Source organism: Monodelphis domestica, chromosome 2, assembly GCF_027887165.1.
Source record: "Monodelphis domestica isolate mMonDom1 chromosome 2, mMonDom1.pri, whole genome shotgun sequence".
Classification (NCBI taxonomy): domain Eukaryota; kingdom Metazoa; phylum Chordata; class Mammalia; order Didelphimorphia; family Didelphidae; genus Monodelphis; species Monodelphis domestica.
This window is the reverse complement of record NC_077228.1, coordinates 90,878,834-90,898,016: the sequence shown is the minus strand read 5'-3', so window position 1 is coordinate 90,898,016 and position 19,183 is coordinate 90,878,834. Positions and strand designations below refer to the sequence as shown.

At 34.8% G+C, this 19,183-nt stretch overlaps 1 long non-coding RNA gene across 1 annotated transcript in view; it reads left to right on the top strand.

The window, feature by feature from the left end:
* LOC130457114 (uncharacterized) overlaps positions 1 to 19,183 on the top strand; it is a 99,149-nt gene that overhangs the window by 72,433 nt on the left and 7,533 nt on the right. The window lies entirely within an intron of this gene.

Genomic DNA, 19,183 nt, shown 5'->3' with positions numbered 1-19,183 from the left:
TTTCACATAAGTTGCTGTATGACATTAAAAAAAACTGATGAACTGGTGGATATTTGTCACAATTTTGACAGATGTAGCAATTCTTTCAACTTTGGTAAATATAATTTTACACAAAGTAATACTCATTTGGGTCTAGAACATCATCAAGAAATCTAGATTGTTCTACTGAAAATAAATTAAAATGAATAGTTTTCCAGGAGCTCTTTTTTCCAGCTTCTTGATTCATAGAAACACCTTGGTAGGAACATTCCTTTATTTTTCTATCTTTAATACAACATTCTTCATTATATATATATATATATATATATATATATATATATATAATTTAGCCATTTAGAAACTACTAGTTACTAAAATTATGTCTGAAGACCCCTTAGAAATGCCATTTAAATTCTTATCTTATTAAATTCTCCAAACATTGCACACAATTTAACCAGTTTTGTTGAAATCAATCATCATCTATGTGACAATTAATAAATGTAACAGTGATTTTTTTAAACATTATTTTATTTGGTCATTTCCAAACATTATTCATTGGAAACAAAAATCATTTTCTTTTCCTCCCCCCCTCCCCCGTCTCTCCCATAGCCGGCACTTGATTCCACTGGGTATCACATGTGTTCTTGACTCCAACCCATTTCCATGTTGTTGGTATTTGCCCTAGAGTGTTCATTTAGAGTCTCTCCTCAGACATATCCCCTCCACCCCTGTAGTCAAGCAGTTGCTTTTCTTCGGTGTTTTTACTCTCACAGTTTATCCTCTGCTTGTGGATAGTGTTTTTTAGATCCCTTCAGATTGTTGAGGGACATTGCATTGTCCCTAATGGAGAAGTCCATTACCTTCGATTGTACCACAGTGTATCAGTCTCTGTGTACAATGTTTTCCTGGTTCTGTTCCTTTCACCCTGCATCACTTCCTGGAGGATGTTCCAGACTCCATGGAATTCCTCCACTTTATTATTCCTTTTAGCACAATAGTATTCCATCACCAACATATCCCACAATTTGTGCAGCCATTCCCCAATTGAAGGGCATCTCCTAGTTTTCCAATTTTTGGCCACCACAGAGAGTGGAGCTATAAATATTCTTGTACAAGACTTTTTCTTTATTGTCTCTTTGGGGTACAAACCCAGCAGTGCTATGTATGGCTGGATCAAAGGGCAGACAGTCTTTTATTGCCCTTTAGGCATAGTTCCAAATTGCCCTCCAGAATGGTTGGATCAATTCACAACTCCACCAGAAATGAATTAGTGTCCCTCCTTTTCCGCATCCCCTCCAGCATTCATTACTTTCCATAGCTGTCATATTAGCCAATAGGCTAAGTGTGAGGTGATACCTCAAAGTTGTTTTGATTTGCATCTCTCTGATTATAAGAGATGTAGAGCACTTTTTCATATGATTATTAATAGCTTTGATTTCTTTGGCTGAGAACTGCCTGTTCATGTCCCTTGCCCATTTGTCAATTGGAGAATGGCTTGATTTTTGTACAATTGATTTAGCTCTTTGTAAATTTGAGTATTATACCTTTGTCAGAGGTTTTAATGAAGATTGCTTCCCAATTTGTTGCTTTCCTTCTGATTTTAGTTACATTGGATTTGTTTGTACAAAAACTTTTTAATTTGATGTATTCCAAATTATTTATTTTGTATTTTGTGACTCTTTCTAAGTCTTGCTTGGTTTTAACATCTTTCACTTCCCAAAGGTCGGACATGTATACTATTCTATCCTTCTAATTTTCTTATAGTTTCCTTCTTTATGTTCAAGTCAATCACCCATTTTGAATTTATCTTGGTGTAGGGTGTGAGGTGTTGATCTAAACCTAATCTTCCCCACACTGTCCTCCAACTTTCCCAGCAGTTTTTATGAAATAGTGTATTTTTATCCCAAAAGCTGGGTTCTCTGGGTTTGTCGTATACTGTCCTGCTGCGGTCACTAACCCGGAGTCTATTCCATTGATCCTCCTTTCTGTCTCTTAGCCAGTATCAAATTGTTTTAACCACTGCTTTATAATATAGTATGAGATCTGGGACTGCAAGACCCCCTTATTTTGTATTTTTTTTTCATTGTTTCCCTGGATATCCTTGATCCTTTGTTCTTCCAAATGAACTTTGTTATGGTTTTTTCTAAATCAGTAAAAAAAAAAAAATTGGAAGTTCAGTGGGTATGGCACTAAATTGATAAATGAGTTTGGGTAGGATGGTCATTTTTATTATATTGACTCATCCTACCCATGAGCAGTTAATGTTCTTCCAATTGTTCAAGTCTACTTTTAGTTGTATGGAGAGTGTTTTGTAGTTGTATTCATATAGTTCCTGTGTTTGTCTCGGGAGATAGATTCCTAAATATTTTATTTTGTCTAAGGTGATTTTTGAATGGGATTTCTCTTTCTAGTTCTTGCTGCTGAGCTATGTTGGAAATATATAGAAATGCTGATGACTTATGTGGGATTATTTTGTATCCTGCAACTTTGCTAAAGTTGTTGATTATTTCAATTAGCTTTTTGGTTGAATCTCTAGGATTCTTTAAGTAGACCATCATGTCATCCTCAAATATGGTCTCCTCCATGCCTGTTTTAATGCCTTCAATTTCTTTTTCTTCTCTAATTGCTACTGCGAGTGTTTCTAGTACAATGTCAAATAGTAGAGGTGATAATGGGCATCCTTGTTTCACTCCTGATCTTATTGGGAATGCATCTAGTTTATCCCCATTGCAGATGATATTACTTGATGGTTTTAGATATATACTGTTTATTCTTTTTAGGAATGACCCTTCTATTCCTATGCTTTCTAGTGTTTTTAATAGGAATGGGTGTTGTATTTTTTCAAAGGTTTTTTCTGCGTCTATTGAAATAATCATGTGGTTCTTGTTGGTTTGCTTGTTGATGTGGTCAATTATGTGGATGGTTTTCCAAATATTGAACCAGCCCTGCATCCCTGGTATAAATCCTACTTGATCATGGTGGATGATCCTTCTGATCACTTGGTGGAGTCTTTTTGCTAGTATCCTATTTAAGATTTTTACATCTATATTCATTAGGGAGATTGGCCTATAGTTTTCTTTCTCTGTTTTTGGCCTGCCTGGCTTTGGGATCAGAACCATGTTTGTGTCATAAAAGGAATTTGGAAGAACTCCCTCTTTGCTTATTATGTCAAATAGTTTGTATAGTATTAGGGGTTGCTGTTCTTTGAATGTGGTAGAATTCACTGGTGAATCCATCAGGCACTGGGGATTTTTTCTTAGGAAGTTCTTTAATGGCCTGTTGGATTTCTTTTTCTGATATGGGATTATTTAAGAAATCTGTTTCTTCTTCTGTTAGTCTAGGGAATTTATATTTTTGTAAATATTCATCCCTATCACCTAGGTTGGTATATTTATTGCCATATAGTTTGGCACAGTAGTTTTTAATGATTGCCTTAATTTCCTCTTCATTGGAGGTGAGGTCCCCTTTTCATCCTTGATGCTATTAATTTGCCTTTCTTCTTTCCTTTTTTTAATTAGATTGACCAGTACTTTGTCTATTTTGTCTGTTTTTTTCAAAGTACAAGCTTCTAGTCTTGTTTATTAGCTCAATAGTTCTATCACTTTCAATTTTATTAATTTCTCCTTTAATTTTTAAGATTTCTAGTTTGGTTTTCTTCTGGGGGGTTTTAATTTGCTCGTTCTCAAGTTTTTAAATTTGCATTTCCATTTCATCGATCTCTGCCCTCCCTAATTTGTTAATACATGCACTCAGGGATATGAATTTTCCTCCAACTACTGCCTTGGTGGCATTCCATAAGGTTTGAAAGGATGTCTTGTCATTGTCATTTTCCTCAATGAAATTATTAATTGTTTCTATGATTTCTTCTCTAACTAACCGATTTTGGAGTATCATATTATTTAATTTCCAATTAATTTTTGATTTGTCTCTCCATGTACCCATACCGATCAATATTTTTATTGCTTTAAGATCTGAAAAGGTTGCATTTATTATTTCTGCTTTTCTGCATTTGAGTGCCATGTTTCTGTGACCTAGTGTATGATCTATTTTTGTGAATGGACCATGTGGTGCTGAGAAGAAGGTATATTCCTTTTTGTCCCTATTTATTTTTCTCCATATGTCTATTAACTCTTTCATTCACCTCTTTTACCTCTTTCTTATTTATTTTTTGGTTTGATTTATCTAATTTTGATAGTGATTGGTTCAAGTCTCCCACTAATATGGTTTTACTGTCTATTTCCTCCTTCAATTCTCCTAGTTTCTCCGTTAGAAATTTGGATGCTATGCCATTTGGTGCATACATGTTGATTAGTGATATTTCCTCATTGCCTATATTCCTTTTTAATAGAATATATGTAACTTTCTCATCTCTTTTGGTTAGGTCTATTTGTGCTTTGGCTTTGTCAGATATCATGATTGCAACTCCTGACTTCTTTATATCAGTTGAGGTCCAAAAGGTCTTACTCCATCCTTTAATTCTTACCTTGTGAGTATCAACCCGCCTCATATGTGTTTCTTGATAACAACAAATGGTAGGGTTTTGGGTTCTAATCCAATCTTGTGTTTGTCTACATTTTATGAGTGAGTTCATCCCATTCACGTTCAAAGTTATGATTGTCACTTGTGGTTTCGCTGGCATTTTGATATCTTCCCCTAGTTCTGACCTTTCTTCTTTAGCTATATCCTTTTGAACCAGTGATTTACTTTAGGTCAGTCCCCCTAGTCCCCTCCCTTGATATGCTTCCCTTTCTAGCCCCTCCCTTTTTATTCTCCCTTCCCCTCCTCCCTCTCCTTCCCTCCCTTTTTTATACCCCCCTCCCCTCCTTAATTTCCCTTTCTTTCTTACCCCATTGGATAAGATAGAATTCAGGATCCCACTGGATCTAGATATTCTTCCCTCTCAGAGTTGATTTCACTGAGAGTAAGGTTTAAGTAATACCACTTCACGCTCTCTTCATCTCCTTCTAATATGAGAGATCTTCCCCTCCCCTTCCCATGTGTATCTTTGTATGGGAAAGATTATTCTATTTAGTCCCCCCCCTATTTCTTGAAGTAAGTCTTAACATTGTTGACGCTTCCCCCCTCCCTTTTCCTTTCTTTGCCCCCCCTTTCACCAAATCTTCTTGATGCCCCAATCTTTCCCTATGCATGATTCTTCTAACGACTCTTATGGTGCATACAATTTTTGAGAGTTACACAACACATTTTCCCTACATATTAATATATATATATATATATATATATATATATATATATATAATTTGATGTAAATGTAGTCCTTATAGAAGAGAGTTTGACTTAAAGAAAAAGATAAGATTCATCTCCTTTTCCCTTTCTTTCATATTTACCTCTTCATGTTTCTCTTGGTTTCTGTGCTTGGATATCAAATTTTCCACTAAGTTCTGGTTTTTTCTTAGCAAATGCTTGGAAATCTTCTATTTTGTTGAATTTCCATACTTTCCCCTGGAAGTATATAGTCAGTTTTGCTGGGTAGTTGATTCTTGGTTGGAGACCCAGCTCTCTTGCCTTTTTAAATCTTGTGTTCCATGCTTTACGGTCTCTTAGTGTGTTAGCTGCTAAGTCATGTGTGATCCATTTGGGAGCCCACTATATCTGAAGCTCCTCTTCTTGGCTTCTTGTAGGATTTTGTCCTTTTCATGGAAGCTGTTGAATTTGGCGATTACATTCCTGGGGGTTGTCTTTTGGGGATTTAGTATAGAGGGTGTTCTATGAATCCTTTCTATTTCTATTTTTCCTCCTTGTTCCAGAACATGTGGACAATTTTCTTCTATAATCTCCTGTAGTATAGCATCAAGATTTTTGTTTATCTCTGGGTTTTCGGGCAGACCAATAATTCTCACGTCTTATCTTCCTCTGTTTTCCAAGTCTGTGACCTTTTCAGTGAGATATTTTGTGTTTTCTTCTAATTCATTAATTTTTTGGCTTTGCTTTATTAATTCTTGCTGTTTTTCATGCTCACTGACTTCCAGTTGCTTAATTCTGGTCATTAGGGACTGGTTTTTCCTTTCAGCTTTGTCTGCCCTTCTATTAGATGCTTCCAGTTCTTTCTCCAATTGTGAAGTCTTGTCTATCAGACTGCTGAATCTCTTTCTCCCATTTTTCTTTCCATAAGGTTTCCATCTTTTGGGTAAGCTCCAATTTGAGTTCTTCCAGAGCTTGTGGATAATTTCCATTTGGGAGGCATGTTTTGATTTTGTCTGGGTTTCATCCACTTTCTCTTTTTTTCCTTGTGTACTCCCTCCACAAAAGTTTTCAATAGTCACCTTTTTCCCTTTCTTCCTGGAGGCTTGATTTTCGGCCATGAGAGCCATCCCTTTGGTGGTTTTATTCACCTTTCCTTTTTGGTTTTCTTAGAACGCAGGCCCCTGTGCTAAGTGCCGCCTCCCCTTTGCTCAGCGCAGCCTCTTCGCGTGGCCGCCCCTTTGCTCAGAGCAGGATTTTACCATGAAACCGCCCTGAGACGTTGTTTCCTTGAAGGCTTTAGATCCCAAGGACCCTGGTGTGGCCCCCCAGACAGAGATGCTCCTCACTCACTCGCTGTCCCAGGGAGTGCTCTGATACCTTACTCTGTTTTGGTGGGGGTTGGGGGGATTGGCAAGGTTTTCTTCCTTCTTATAGTGTGGAAATGTTCAAGCCCCTCGTACCTTCTTTTCTGTGGCGTACTGAAGTGTCCCTCTGTTCTTCCAAAAGTGATTTTTATGCTTTTTTGAGGTAGTCTATTTCTAATGCTTCTCCTTGGTGTTTTGGGTCAAGAGAAAGAATGAAAAAAAAACAGCCTTATTCCCCAATGATTTGGAACTAACTGCCCTCCCTGTGAAAAACCTTTAGTAACAGCCTTCTAAACTAGGAGCCCAGGATCAGCTTTAAAAAATTCTTCTTGAAAATTAGAAGGTGTTGGGTTCTTTTCTCCATGCTGAAAAAAAAAAGGCTATGGCAGGCTAGAAACACACACGTGGAGTGTGGAAAGGGGTTGGGGCAGAAAAAAATTTATACAAAATTATGTGGAAAAAATGGATGAGATTGGCTGGCTTTTGTGGAGGGTCTGGTCTTGGCAAGAGGAGGCTCCATGCTGGGTAAAGAGTGGTGAGAAATGCTGGCCAAGCAGATGGACAGGAGAAAAAGCAAGCAACAGGGTGGGGAAGGAGCACAGGCACACCCTGCCACTGGACCCTCATGGTGGTGTTAAGGTATGGGATTTCACCCACCACCAAGGAAAACTGCGGACAATGCAATCAGGCAAGGAAAAAGGCCATTTATTATGGAACTGGTACGTGCACCAGTGGGAATCTCTACCATCAGAGTTCCGAGCTGCTTCTGAAAGGCTAGGCCTTAAGTATGTTTCAGCATGTATGGCCCCCCTTCCAGACCCTTATCTGCTACACACCATTGTTGGAACGTTGCTGGCGTGTATGGCTCCCTTCAGCCCTTATCAGTTACATACTATTCTTGGGACCTTGACAATTTTATGTTATTGGGGTCTTCTTGGCCTTTATCTGGTACCCACTGCAGCTGGGGTCTTTGGCATATTTATGGTTCTGACAAACTCCCAAGGCTAGCCAGTTCCCTGTTCAGGCCTTCCTGAACTTTCAAGGCTGGTCAATTTCTCCTCCCTCAGTGGACAGTGACTGGGCAAGCTTATTATATTTACTGTAAGGCTATCTGCTCAATTTTTTTTTCAGAATGCCTAGTCACTTCATGGTAAGCCAAAATGTGAGTTTTAAAATTAATAATCAATAACTAGGTATTATATTTTGTAAAGTTTTATTAATAATAACTAAAACAAAAGAACTGCCTGACTTCAGCTTGGTTGCAGGTCCAAGAAAGAGGAAAAGGGAGGAGTTACAGTTACTTAAATACAATTACACCTAACTTGGGGATGCAGGAAAAGGGAATTTTTTGAAATTCTAAGGGACTTCTGGGGGATGAAGTCCAAAGGCTCAAAATCTCTATTTATACAGTAAGGTGAGAGAAGATGTACCGAGAGACGACTATTACTACTGAGAGAAGATGAGAAAGGGAAGAAATATATGAAGGTAATTAGGGATACAAGTACTAAAAATTATTGAAGTTGAGAAATAGTTCGTGTATTAAGTGGTACTGGAATTGAAATTTATGGATGTTGTAAGAGGCAGAGATGAGAAGGGAGTCATTCAAGGGATAAGAAAGAGTCCAAGATCTCTGAGCTTGGCTCTCAATCCACTGAGACACCTCGGTGCCTCTCTTTCTTTCTTTCTTTCTTTCTTTCTTTCTTTCTTTCTTTCTTTCTTTCTTTCTTTCTTTCTTTCTTTCTTTCTTTCTTTCTTTCTTTCTTTCTTTCTTTCTTTCTTTCTTTCTTTCTTTCTTTCTTTCTTTCTTTCTTTCTTTCTTTCTTTCTTTCTTTCTTTCTTTCTTTCTTTCTTTCTTTCTTTCTTTCTTTCTTTCTTTCTTTCTTTCTTTCTTTCTTTCTTTCTTTCTTTCTTTCTTTCTTTCTTTCTCTTAAAAGGATAAAAGAATTAAGAGCTGGCTGAGAAACAATGGTGAATTCTAACCTACTGGAGAGACTAAAGGAAATTGGTTGGGATTTGAATCATTGGAGGGAATACCCACTTCAGGTTATGCTGAGATCCACTGGCATCTTAGAATGCTGGAGAATCATGCTCTGGAAGTTCTGTAAATGACAGAGTTCTTTCTATGGGTGTGAATAGTGTTCTTTCTCTGAAGTCCCTCAGAATTGTCCTGGATTGTTGCATTGCTGCTAGTAGAGAAGTCCATTACATTCAATTGTGCTACAGTGTATCCATCTCTATGTACAATCTTCTCCTGGTTCTGCTCCTTTCACTCTGCATCAATTCCTGGAGGTCTTTCCAGTTCACATGGAATTCCTCCAGTTCATTATTCCTTTCAGCACAGTGGTATTCCATCACCAATAGATATAACAGTTTGTTCAGCCATTCCTCAGTTGAGGGGCATCCCCTCATTTTCCAATTTTTTGCCAGTACAAAGAGAGCAGCTATGAATATTTCTATATATTAAATTTTCCTTGTTAGCTCTTTGGGGTACAAATCCAGCAGTGATATGACTGGATCAAAGGGCAGGGAGTCTTTTAAAGCCCTTTGCACATAGTTCCAAATTGCCTTCCAGAAAGGTTGGATCAATTTACAACTCCACCAGCAATGCATTGGTGTCCCAATCTTGCTACAACCTCTCCAACATTTATTACTTTTCCTCATTTTAAAGATAAGGAAAATAAGGCTGAGAGAGAAAAGTGACTTTTCCAAAGTTACCTAGTAGAGTTTGAAGATGGATCCCAGGCTTGTGTTATGACACTGAGATGAATACTCTAACCATTGTCTGATTTAATTGTCTTCTTGTAAACTTTAAAGTACAACATTAATATCTGTTAATAGTGTTAGTAGATATTGTCCTTATCAGAAGCAGTTGTATTATGTTTCCAAAGAACAATTTAATAATTTTTTCTTGGAGTTTTTGTATTATTCATAAATTCTTTGACTACCAAAAAAAAAGACAAAAAGTCTACAATAGATGTTATGGTATTTGGGATATAGGAAATGAATTCATTCAAATAACAAGGGGCCCAAATGCTGGGCTAAAATGTGGATTAAGTTGCATATTAGGGAAGCCTAACCTCTAAAAAGGGGACTCTGCATGCTTTACTTGTTCTCTTTGGCTCATTATATCCCCATCCTAGCATTCTAGGGGAAAATAGTTAAAAATTTTATTTAATTCAAATCTAGATTTCCCCCAAAAGAATTAGAAAGATATTTAATGCACAAAGTATAAAAGGTATGGGAAACCTACTTATTTACTCCACTACAAAAGGATATACTTAACATAAAAAGACTCAGAAATTCATTTAGGATTAAATCATAATACAAATGAGGAGACCGTCTTTGTGTCTTGACTCATCCAGGGGACTGTCTTCAGCCAATGATATAACTTTCTATTTGCCTAAATTCAAAAACAATGTACATAGTGTGAGGAATTTCTCAGACTTGACATAGGCTAGGCACACTGCCATGGCAAATATGGAGACAGGGAAGCCTTACTGAATAGAATTAATGCTAATCCTTTGTTGCTTTCCATTATTTTCTTAAATAAAGCTCTTTTTGTTAAATGTTAAAAAAAAAACAGTTCAAGCAAATGCCCAGAAGGGGAGATGAGAGATAGAATATGGAATACGAGGGAAAGTTTTTTAACAAAAGAATGGTTTGACTAAATAGAAGAGTGTGTGAATCAGAATAACATGGGTTTGGAATGGTAGACTGGTTCCAGGTTGCAAGGAATCATGAATGCCAAATTGGAATTTATATTTGTTTTACATAAGTAACAGGTTGCCATCGAGTTTATTAAGCAAGCAAATGAAATGATCATACCTGTACTTTAGAAATGTAACTTTTATGGATGTATGGAGTATGGATCATGAAAGGAAAAGCCTGAAGCAAAGATATTAGTTAGAAGGTCATAACCATAGTCCAGACAAGAGGTGATGAGGTCTTGAACTTTTCCATTTGAATGGGGAGAAGGGAGCAGGTATGAGACATGCAGAGATTTGCCATAGTATCTAGTGTTGCATATTTAGGTCAGACTAGATTTAAGAAGCTGTAAGGCATAGTGGACAGAGAACTGGCCTTAGTGCCAGTTAGATGATGAGAGAGAGAGAGAGAGAGAGAGAGAGAGAGAGAGAGAGAGAGAGAGAGAGAGAGAGAGAGAGAGAGAGAGAGAGAGAGAGAGAGAGAGAATTATGTGCACTATTAGAGGGAGTTTTGATTACATCTGGAAATGCCAATGAAATCATAGGTCAATAATTATTCCTCTCCTTATGAGTGGCCTTTAAAAACTGATAGAATAGAAAGTCAACCATACTGTGTGATTTCAGACAATAAAAATGCCATCCTTCCCTTACTTTCATTGAGAAGTTTTCCCAATGATAGTGATCTTCAAACAGAATTTGGATTACTTCCTGTAAATATTGTATGGATGATTTCAAGTATGAACTGCATACAATTGCCATTTATGGGAACTCTTCCAGTTCAGATTTTTGGGCTTTCAATTATTCACATAAAAATGAATTCCTCTTTCTATAGACTTTTCTGTTTTTCAAAATTCACAATATGGTAGGCAAGACTTTACTTTATTGGTCATGGACTTCTTGAATGAATTTATTATATGCTTTCAGTCACACAGGTAAGAAATAAATGTAAACATGAAAGAAGTAGGGTTTGAATGTAAGTTCTTTGACTCCAGAAGCAGTAGATTTTGCACTATATCACTACATTCCCAGTGATATAAAAATATATCTTCCCTTAGTTGTGATATCAAATATTAATAAACAATATTATGAAAGCATCATAATATACAGACCTTAGTCTCTTTATATCTATTGAATCAGAGAACAAATAAGTCATATTTCTTCAATAAAAGACAATTTCTGGGAGAGTTCACAATTCTATGAAATTAAGATCCTTAGTAAAGTATTTCCTATTTATGGTAATCAAAAGTGATTCAGGAAAGAAACTCTGAACCTCTCTCATAGTAGAAGTCTTCATAAGCTAAAATATCATCCCATACCTATTTTGCCTTACACAGTAAGCAGTTTTTTTTATTCCAAGTAGGTATAGGATTTAACAACATATGTGATTTAAAAGAATTCTATAAAGAACATAGAGGGATCACCTAAAGTAAACCATATATTTTATTATTTCATGTATATATATTTATATGTATATTAATTTATACAGATATATAATTAGCATGTAACATGTATAATATGTATATGTAAAATATGTACATGTGTATATTTTGAGAGAGAGAGGGAAAGAACAGATGTTCTTGATAGATCAGTAATAATGGGTGATTTCTTTGCACGTGTGCCCAGAACCATAAAACTGCAAATTTGGAATAAACAGAAAAACTCTGTTGCTGCAAAATACTACACAGCACCATCCGTTTGAGGATGAAGTTCAATATATAAACTGTACATGAGAATGAATAGGGATATTCTCTCCTTGACAAAAGAGGCTAATGGAACTTACCCAGCTAAAACTCTTCACATTAAATTGAAATTATGCCTCTAAATCTTGGGAGTCGGAAATGGGCTGGGCAAATCTGTCCTATGCTGAAGCATTACAAATACACTGCCCCAATGAATGATTTGTGAGTTGTCATTGAAAGGCTTCACTCTTGCCTACCGATAGTGAGGAAGACAGCTAGTAGTGAGATGACTTGTTAGTGGAATAAATAATAAATCAAGGGAGGCAGTAATCATTCCAAAAAACATAGAGATAATGTAGTATACTGCATCTGATGTTATCATTCTGACATACTTTAAAGCATAATTGCTCTTCATGGATTTTGTATTAATAAAGGAAATGATAGCAGGCTTTGTAATTTTAAGATACAAAGAAAGATTAGGGGAATCTGGTCATTTTAACTGGAAAAAAAGAAAGGATACCTTCAGGTGACCTAACTGCACTTTTAAAATTATAAAAAAAATCAATAAATTCTGTTATATTCTTCAGCTTGAAGTAATGTGGGGGGAATAAGAATAGAGAAATAAATGAATTCAAAATCCCTAGAGAAGAAATATGATTTTTTTTAAAATGAAAAGTAAGCATGCTGTAGTGAAGGGAAATGAAATTTTGCATCGGAGAATCTGGCTTTGATTTCTATTTCAACTATGTATTACCTTTCTGACCTTGGTCAAATAACTGGCTTATGGTCCTGAGTTTCCAAATCTATAAAAGGAATCATTGAAATTAATTATTTCTTAAATTTACTTCTAGCTCTAAATCTTATAAATACAGCAATAAAAATATAAAATGAAAGTCTTAAAATAGTAGGCACTAGCTCTCAAAACCTGCTTGTGAAGACTTGATAGTATCAGTGAGAATAAAAAGAAGTAGATTTGTGGTCAGAATACTTGGGTTAAATCTTCAGTTTGCTCTCTGACAACAAATCATTTAATCTCTATTAGTTAGAAATTATACTCATCTCCCTACAAAAGTATCAAAGGTTCAAAGTTCTTATTGTAAGCATCCCAATATCCTGATAACTTAGTGGTTTGGGGAAAATAATTTTTCCATATTAAAAAGAAAAAGGTTTAAGTCATTTCATTCACTCCATTGTGTCAAATAATTAAATTATTTCAAAGTTAAAACATAGCTAACTGTGAAGATGTTGGGACAATAGTAATAGAATTATTTACTAAAGAAATTTAGTTATATCATGTCCCATCTTATAAGTTAGTTAGCCTAATCTGCACTTGAAGAGATGCAAAAGAATTCCCTCTAGAATATATATCACTAGAGGATCATCCAACTTTGACTTAAAGATGAATTCATATGTTAACACAAAGTTCAAAGTGGGCATTTCTGTTATCACTAGTTAGCATTGTTCAGGAAAATTCAGCATGCTTAATTTGGAATCATGCCAGTAAGTTTTGGACAATTTTAGTGTAACTTCTAAGGATATCCATTTCCCCCTTGATTTTGAGAAGGAAATGTTAATTTTTCAATAGGCATTTTAATATCTTTTAAAAATATATTTATTTAATTAATTTAAAACCCTTTTCCACTGTCACATGATGCATGTTCTTTCCTTCCCCTTTCCCCTCCCCCTCCCATAGCCAACAAGCAATTCCACTGGGCTTTACCTGTATTGTTCAAGAACTATTTCCATATTATTAATATTTGAATTAGGGTGATCCCTCACAGTCTACATCCCCAATCATATCCCCATCAACTCATGTGATCAATCATATGTTTTTCTTCTGTGTTTCTATTCCCACAGTCCCTTCTCTGGATGTGGACAGGGTTTTTTCTCATAAATTCCTCAAAATTGCCCTGGATCATACCTTGCTGCTAGTAGAGAAGTCCATTACATTTGATTGTGCCACAATATTTCAGACTCTGTGTACAGTGTTCTCCTGTTCTACTCCTTTTACTCTGCATCAATTCCTGGAGGCCATTTATTTTAATATCTCAAGTTCTATTATTCATTTATATTGTACTTTGCTTTGTTTGAGTGCTTTCCAAATCTGTTATGGTTCATTTGCATTGCCACTTGGTGTCTAAGGCCTGATTTGAACTCAAGAAGATGAGTCTTCCACTAAATTCATGTTATAATTGTTCAGCTACATCCCATTTGTTGAATACAATTAGTTTAGTTTCCTTGTCTTTGACAAAAAATTACTTCTTTGTAAAGATTAAAATTAATAATTTGATACCCCACGTATTTTAATTCTATTTATTAAAATCGACTTGGAGTAAAAAGGGAAAATTAAATACCAGAGAAAAGCCCAGAGGCTCCTCCCTCCACACTGCTACTGCCAGCCAGAAGCTCCCGGAGAAGGAGCAGGAGTGCATTCCTGGAAAAGGAAAACTCAAAACCTCAGTCAACTTAAGGAGACATACAAACAGGAAAAGGAAAAGGGGATTATGGGAAATAGAGTCTCTAGGGTTCAGGATTCTAAATCAATACACCTATCAATATTTTTGTACTTGAGGTTCTTTTCTTCTTTCTTTGATTGCTTTTGGCTATTGGCCTGGAAATCATAAAGCTGGGTCAAAGTGTAGACAGCATGTATAGTTTAGCATTTGGAGTATATTTCCAAATTGCTTTGAATAATTTCTGGATCAATTCATATCTCCACCAACAGTCCATTAGTATTCTTGTTTTCTCACAAACCTTCCAACATTCTACATTTTGCACTTTTATCATCTTTGCTTATATCATGAGTATTGGGTTTAATATGGAATCTCAGAGGTTTTATTTTTTGTTTGTTTGTTTGTTTTTAGTTTGCAGTTCTATTATATTGTGCCTTAATTTTTTTTAAGATATAAAATCAAGTTAGATCTTTAAGAGGTCTAGAGCTCTGAAAGAGAAAGCAATATGAAAGTAATTCTTTAATACCCTAAGAAATAGATATTATTGCTTTGGAATAGATCAGAGACCACTCCTTCCAACTCTTTGATTTTATATTGCAGAAAACCAATGTCCAAGGAGTTTAAATAATTACATCAATAATAAATAATTTAATAATTTAAAATAAATTAAATAAATTACGTTATAATGTGTCAATGACAATACCACATCTACAACTCAGATTTACTTCTCATCTATTAAGTTTTTAGTCATACAAAGCTGCTATATATATATAATTCAATTGTGAAGACTTAAATTTTTGTATACGAATGTAAGGCATAAATATCATCACCATTATTACACATAGGTTCCTTTCTGCCATAAATCTGTATTTTATGTATTGTATAATCTTATGTTCCAGAGATAATAAGTTGTGCATCCCCTTAGAAGTTTAAGGAACACAATCATTTTTGCCTAATTCAATTTCTAGAAAACTGCCTTATAGATTATATTAGAGGTCTACTATATAGAGTGCTATCGATATCAACTCAGGTTAAAAAGATTTCTCAGTAAATAAAATATTAATATATGGAATATTAATATCCTCATTGATAGTTAAATTGTATTCTAAATCAGAATTTCTCTAGTCTTTCAGGTCGTCTTTATTTTATTGAATGTTAATCTACCTGACTTTCAACAATCTGTTTCATGTCTGGCTTTAGCAGTGTAGAGACACTGAAATTTAACAGGTTTGTGAGGTTAAGGATGTAAACATATTTGATTTACCAAGAGGCTTTGAAGTGTTTAACCTGTGGGAAATGTTCCATGGTACAGAGAATTTCAGTTTTTAGGTTAAGTTACATAATGTAAATAGAATCTACATATTAATAGGATAATAAGTTTTAAAACAAGTGAAAACTTAAAGAATCCCCACATGTGGAAGAAAAAAAGACTGATACCAGATTTAGTGTCACTTATCCTGTTTTATGACAGTTATCAGATCATGGTTTAGCTTGGCCTTTGGAAGGTAATAGACTTAATATTTCACTCTGAGGATCACTGTAAAAATTTTTAAATGATTTTCAAATAGATAGAAATAAAATTGTCAGAGGTATAACCAGAAAAATGTAGGTTTCCAATGCAGAATTTAAAAAGGGTACCTTTGCCAAATTCTTTTTGAAAAACAAATACAGCTCTAATATTATTGGAACATCATTCATGTCATTTAATCCTGTGAATGAAGAAAAAGAAACTCTGTCAAAGCCTTTTTACATTTTTAGTTAGCACTGATAATTTAAATGATAATAATCCTTTCTAATATTTCATGATATTTTGATCTTAGGAAGATTATTCCCAAATGTCATTCAATTTGATTTCCAAAAGAAACCTAGAGTCAGGAAAGACTGATATTTTTATCCTATGTTATATGGATGAATTTGGGGACAACTGGGTGGCACAGTGTATAGAGAGTGTCAAGGTTGAAGTCAAGAAGACTCGTCTTCATGATGGCCCCAGACACTCACTAGCTGTGTGATCCTGGGCAAGTTACTTAAACCTTTTTTGCTTCAGTTTCCTCATCTCTAAAATGAGCTGGAAAAGGAAATGGCAAACCACTTCAGAATCTTTGCTAAAAATCTCCAAATGGGGTTATGAAGAGTCAGGTACAGCTAAAGAAACTGAACAAATAGATGGATTAAATGCCAAATCTCCAAGTGTTATTTTAGTGGATATTTTGGACATATATTTATAATGATGTGCCCTTTGGTCTCATTTACAGAGTATGGGGTTACACAGAGTTAGGTATGTCTTAACAACATATAAAAAAAAGAATTGTGGGAAATTCCCCATTGGTGAATTTAGATACAAGGACATATGTAAAGCTCTTAGAAATTCAATATAGATTATTACATATACATATATGTTTAAATTTAATTTTTATTTTAAAATTGAGGGCAGTTCATCTCACAGGTTCCTACTGGCCTTTTCCCTGCCATTTTTGAGAAATTAATCTTAATGACTTCATGAAAGTGAATAAACTCAGAGACCTCCACCCCAAGGTAGAGTCAAGTTGTTGATAAGCATTCATTATGTACCTATTATATGCCAGGTTTGGGACTAAGTATTGAGTATACAAAGAAAACCAAAACCAGTCCCTGTCTCAAGGAGGTCACAGTCACATAGAGGGAGACAATATGAAAACCACAATGTAGAAAAAAATAATTACAGAGAAAATGGAAATAATCTTAAAAGGATATCAATAAAATCAAGATAGGCTGGGAAAGGCATCTTACAGAAGGTGGTAAAAAAATAAAATTCTATCAACTGGGATACCATGAAGTATCCAACAAAAGACTAAGAAAAGAGAAAGAAAGAGAGAACTTATAGGCAGAATTTTACCAGTTCTAAAGATGTAATAGCTCATCTGAAACCGTAACTTAATGCTATGATTGAGTTTTATGAAAAGCAGAGGCTGGCAGCCTCTGCTTTCCATTACAAGATGTATTTTATCAAAGATTCTAGTACCACTGCTGTTTTATCCTTTTCACACCCTGTTTCCCCTTCCCACTTCCATTGCTCTAGTTTTTCAAATCATGATGATCAGTGTCTAAAATGAACTATCAGATGCATTGGACTAAAAAAACAAAAATACATGTGAAATTCCAAGATTATTTTTACTTTGAACAAAATAGTCAGCACTTTTTTATGGCATATTGCATTTTAAAGTAATTTTAAGAACTTGTGATTTCAGCAATGTGGACAGATTGAAGATGGCTGCCCTTTCTATTATTTCTTCAGTAGTCTTTGGTAGATGCTATTGACAAAAAATTCATTTTCATTTGGACAATCTAGTATCAAGACTCTAAACAGTTATCAAGGATGATCATCAGGCAACATATATTGAGTAAATCATTGAACCTGTACTCAAAATATTTCAATTTGACAAAATGGGGCTTTGCTAACATTGTCTTTGAAAACCTCTATCACAGCCACACCACAATGAACCAATAATGATATGAATTTAATATTATTTGTATTATAGAAAATTTAAGTAAAAATAATTTTATGATAGACCCAAGTCAAAACAGGAAAAATATTTAAAACATTACTAGAAAAGTGAATCTTCTATGGGAAAATATTGTATAGTTTTTGATTATAATAAAATATCATTGGACTGCATTTCATTTTGGGGTTATCCAGCAACTAATTTTAATGAGAATGTATAATTCAGAGAAACATATATGTGCATATATATGTAGAAATCTTGGCATTCTTAGCTAAGTTCAATACTATAAAATTCCTACATCTCCTGCCATTATTTAACATCACTGTATCTGGTAGTACAAGTGCATAAGAAGTTGATCTATACCTAAAGAATGTTCAGATAAATCATTCCATTTTATTCCTTTAGTTAATTTCCTGAAATTTCAGTTCCCACATAAATCCTAATAGAAAAAAGATTGAAAAAATTTTAACTTAATCAGCTCTATTCTCAACTCCACTTCTTTCCCAGAGGGTTCCTCTCTATATATCATTTGTCTCTGAAATCAGTGGGATATCCATAAATTAGGTGTTCAGGGATTACAAGAGTTATGAGAACTGAGCTTTGTATCATTAAGCTAAATATATTTATGTGGTTCAACTAGGTCTTAATTTTCATTTAAAATGATAATAGGAAACCAGGGAAAACTAGAAGATTATTTATAATAAATCAAAATTATGATGCAACTACTGAAATAATAAATAATGACCCCTTTTTAATGATATTCTTAAGGTTCATACTTTTCAGGCTCTCACAAAATGAATAATGACAACATGACTAATAATGATGAACATAAAGTATCCTAGAGTTGGAAAGTTACTTGTAAAGTACTATTATACCAGCTTACTGGTTTTTAAAAATATGGAGGTTTTTCAGACTGGAAGAATATGTAGAATATAATTGGCAACTTGGATTTATTGTAATTTAGTGAATGAAAATATTTATTAAGTATGTTATGTGGTAGGCAAAATGCTTTACAAAGAACTCATCTGGTCCTTATAATAGCTTTGCGAGGTAGGTGCTATCATTATCCCTTTACTACAATTGAGGAAACAAAGGCAATCAGAGGTTAAATGACTTTCTCCCAACTTTCACAGCTTGGGTCTGAGGACCAGTATCCTAATCGCTGAGCCTCCTAGATTACTGTGGGTAGCATGATAGATAGATTATAATACCAATCAAAGTTCATGTCCCAGGATGGCAACTAGAGACATAAATATTTATGAAAACTGGGAATTTAGAACCATGCCATGAAGTTGACTGTGAAGAGATATTGTTATA